The sequence below is a fragment of the Triturus cristatus genome, chromosome 1_1, assembly GCF_964204655.1.
Source record: "Triturus cristatus chromosome 1_1, aTriCri1.1, whole genome shotgun sequence".
NCBI lineage: Eukaryota > Metazoa > Chordata > Amphibia > Caudata > Salamandridae > Triturus > Triturus cristatus.
Window position 1 is genome coordinate 659,074,332 of NC_140579.1, and position 4,799 is coordinate 659,079,130.

A 4,799-nucleotide genomic window follows, 5' to 3' on the forward strand; every position below is an offset into this window, starting at 1 on the left:
CAATTCCAGCACATCATGATGTAGTGCCGGAACAGCAATTCTTGTGAAATAGGACCGGCTGGGAACTTTCCATTTCGGGCAGATGGCAGACACAAATTCAAGGAAACCCACCCCTTCCACAAATGAAAAAGGAAGAAGGTCCAGCGCTAACATTTTAGCCAGCTTCGCATTGTACAATCGTGCCTCCAACCTAAACATGCTCTCAATGGTAGGCTGGCTTACTTTCCTTAGTGGTGCTGTTTTCATTAACCCACTAAGGCTCAACGACACAGATTGTCTCATTGAGGTACTCGCCGGTCGCCTTGGTGTCTCACCCAGACTCTGAGTATGGCTCTTACTGCGGTGCCACTCTGATGTTACTGAGGGGGATGTGGGCGTTACCACTGCACTACTAGGGACAGGGCTAGAAATGCCTCCCTCTTCTTCACCTGCCACCGCAATAATATCGCTCTCTGATTCATCCTGACCAACTTCAATGGGTTGAGTTTTTCTACTTTCTTTTAACTTAAGTAGGTGATCATCCAACACGATAGTGTGGTGTATTCTTTGATGACTTGCTTGTCCTCCGGTAACATAGTTTGTACCAAGCTTACCACACCGAACACCTTGCCGACAAATTGAGCATATAGCAATGTTCTCCTCCTTGGCGCTAACAGAAAAGAAGTCCCAAACTGGGGAGGAGAACTTTCTGGCACTGCTGGATGTGCCACTTCCAACACCAGATGAACTGGAGGGGGTCCTTGAAATGTGACCCTGTGCACCTAGACTGTGACTTTTACTACCACTACCTACTGAGATGGTTGAGCTGGATGTAGGTCCCTGCTGGGCCTTGGAAAATATGGCAGCTGGAGGTAGTGGTGGTGTAACCTGTGTTGGTGATATCCGTGCTACATCCCTTTCTGGACAGGGTGAGAATGTTGGTCTCCAATCCCTTTGGGGCGGGAGTAATGTGCGTGATGACTGGCTCGTCTTCATCAACATCATCACCCCCCTCTTCTACATCTACCTCCATAACTCTAAGTTTTTCTGGGACCTTCCTTTTCAGAAACATTGTCTTGTGGCGTATATCACTCTCAGACTGAGCTGGTGGGAGCCAAGTGGCATTACGATCATCAGAAGCGGGGCTTGAAGAAGAAGATGATGGACTAAGCCTCCTTTTCCTTGCTGGTGGTCTGGAAGACAATAGATCTTCTGAAACAGTGGTTTCACTTTGCTCCACTTTGTCTGCAGGAAGCTCGATTTCCTGAAATGCCCCTACGTCAGGAGCAACAACTACTATGGTGGGCTGCGGTGGCCGCTGCTGTTCTTGTTGCGGCGGCCGCTGCAGTTCTTGGTGCGGTGGCTGCTGCTGTTCTTGTTGCGGCGGCTGCTGCTGTTCTTGTTGCGGCGGCTGCTGCTGCTCTTGTTGCGGCGGCTGCTGCTGTTCTTGTTGCGGCGGCTGCTGCTGTTCTTGTTGCGGCGGCTGCTGCTGTTCTTGTTGCGGCGGCTGCTGCTGTTCTTGTTGCGGCTGCACACTGATCTGCTGAGTTTGCGCCTGCGTTGAACTTGATTGTGTACTACTTTGCGGTAATGACATTTCTTCAACATCGCTGCTCGTTAGTAGACTGGCTACCTCTGCGACACTAAAGCCCTTGTGCCTAGGTTGGTGTGGTTGGACCGCTGTGCTGCTCCCAGCTTGGTTCCCGGACAACGCTGCTGCAGGCCTAAAAAACATTGGCCGGCACACCACCAGTCGTGGTTAATGGCACTTCCTTTTTCTGTTCCTTCTTCTCACCGGCAACTTTCTTGGTACTGGACCTGGTACCTTTCTTTGGGGCCATCTTCTTCAGATGTCAGGCAGGATGCAGATGCACAACAAGTTCTGGTCACACGTGGACGTGATGCGCAACATGACTTCTGTCTGTCTGGCAGTACAACGGGTAGCCGGGTGATGCTAATGACACCTCCTACTCTGTCTTTTGTGCACCTAAAAGCAAATAAGCCAGGAGAAGAACATCAGTGAAATGTTGCATTTGTTGTTGTGGTTCAGTTACTTAGTACTGTACTAGTGCAAACAAAAGATAGTCTAGCCATTTATGACTTTTTTTTAAACTAGGGCTATGTTATACTACTGTGTACAGCCACACACTACACTCTCAGTAAGGATAGGAAAGTTAATAATAACAACCAAAATACAAATGTAATGGCAAATAGGGTCCACCCCACTTCCATTACATTATTTGAGCATCTCAGCATCCATGGAGCTGCTGCTGGCAAAGGGGGTGGATGGATGGAAGCAGTAAGCCAAATAGCCAATAGGAAAACCATGCAGGCCCATGGCAAAAGCAGGACACTAATAACTCCCAGTCCAAACACTAAAAAAGGCCACCACCCACATGGACACTCACAAATCACAAACAAGCCGGGGGCCTGGAGAACAGACCACCAGGAGCTGACAAAAGGCCTATACAAGCCAGGTAAAGGATGCATGCTAAAGCACACTGCTCTGCCTTTTTAATGCAACAAAATGTAAATACGAACATTCACAGGCCCCAAAAAGGTCTGCAGGGTGCATGCATTGCACACCAACACACCAGTGACCAGACACATACAACAAAAGCATGTCTTTAAGACAACCAACATCAGAAAGGCCACCCCCAAAAAGCACACTTCCCCAACTCAATCCAATGCCATACATGCCCTAAATGAAGTCTAAATTCAACAGACCACACAGAAAACACTAGATTAATAAAGCTGTGGCTACCTGCTCTGATCCTAGTGGATGAAAGCAGGCCTGTTGGCGGACAAGGCCAGGCAAGCTTGCAGGCCTAGGCTTCAAAATGGCCACCAGCCACATGGCCAGGCCCAACAACATCAGAAAGGCCACCCCCAAAAAGCACACTTCCCCAACTCAATCCAATGCCATCCATGCCCTAAATGAAGTCTAAATTCAACAGACCACACAGAAAACACTAGATTAATAAAGCTGTGGCTACCTGCTCTGATCCTAGTGGATGAAAGCAGGCCTTTTTTTCGGACAAGGCCAGGCAAGCTTGCAGGCCTAGGCTTCAAAATGGCCACCAGCCACATGGCCAGGCCCAACAACATCAGAAAGGCCACCCCCAAAAAGCACACTTCCCCAACTCAATCCAATGCCATCCATGCCCTAAATGAAGTCTAAATTCAACAGACCACACAGAAAACACTAGATTAATAAAGCTGTGGCTACCTGCTCTGATCCTAGTGGATGAAAGCAGGCCTGTTGGCGGACAAGGCCAGGCAAGCTTGCAGGCCTAGGCTTCAAAATGGCCACCAGCCACATGGCCAGGCCCAACAACATCAGAAAGGCCACCCCCAAAAAGCACACTTCCCCAACTCAATCCAATGCCATCCATGCCCTAAATGAAGTCTAAATTCAACAGACCACACAGAAAACACTAGATTAATAAAGCTGTGGCTACCTGCTCTGATCCTAGTGGATGAAAGCAGGCCTGTTGACGGACAAGGCCAGGCAAGCTTGCAGGCCTAGGCTTCAAAATGGCCACCAGCCACATGGCCAGGCCCAACAACACCAGAAAGGCCACCCCCAAAAAGCACACTTCCCCAACTCAATCCAATGCCATCCATGCCCTAAATGAAGTCTAAATTCAACAGACCACACAGAAAACACTAGATTAATAAAGCTGTGGCTACCTGCTCTGATCCTAGTAGATGAAAGCAGGCCTGTTGGCGGACAAGGCCAGGCAAGCTTGCAGGCCTAGGCTTCAAAATGGCCACCAGCCACATGGCCAGGCCCAACAACATCAGCAAGGCCACCCCCAAAAAGCACACTTCCCCAACTCAATCCAATGCCATCCATGCCCCAAATGATGCTTGAAAATGAAATATATTCAAAAAACACCAAAAGGAACAGTTGCTTCATCATGCACACACCCATTAGGCCATGCCCATGGCTAGCTCGGGCCTACTACTACTACCCACAACATTTAAAAAAAAAAGGAATGATGATAGTTATCAAAAATAAATTGTAGTTACAACAACTGCAATGCCCACAATCAAACAGACACAACAACCACTTACTTGTAAAATATCCTATTCCAAAAATCCTCAAATCCAATTGCAATGATGCAGAAGACAAAAAGAGTGATCTTTCCAGCTCCAAATCCAAAGGCAGAATGAGCAGGAGATGGACAAAGCACTGGGAGGACCCTGCTGGACAGGAACAGGAAGTTGGAGATTCTGTGTCACTTCCTCCCTCTCTCCACTTTTTTAAAAAAGGACTCCTTGCACTAAAAAGGACAGCCAAATGTCAATGTGAGGAGTTGTTTTCATCCAAAATCAGCATTTGCAGAAGGTTTCATGCTGCTAGAGCTGATATTCCTCTCCAAATTGAAAATTTTACATGTTCGAGTTCTCGAGCTTCACATTACTTCCGCCGGCGTGTCGAAAATGACATGATCGCGTTCTCTTCGTCCCTGTCGCGTTGGATATGACGTGTTCGGGGTCTCTTTCTCCTGTTCGCGTTCGATTAGACATGCCCACGTCCTCACCCTCCCGCTCGCGATGTAGAATGACGTGTTCGAGATCTCAATCTTCTCATACTCGCGCGGTGCATGATCGCGAGAAGAATGACGTGTTCGCGCAACAAATGACGTCATCGCGCGACAATGCGAGCGCAAACTGTTGCGAGACAGTGCAAAATGGCTACCAACAATCCAATATCTCGTGGAGAACGCGACTGGGTCGGGAAAACTTGTCAGCGAACGCGGGGATTCAGGTAAGGCGATCGCGTGCACGCAAGAATGTATTTTTTTACAGCG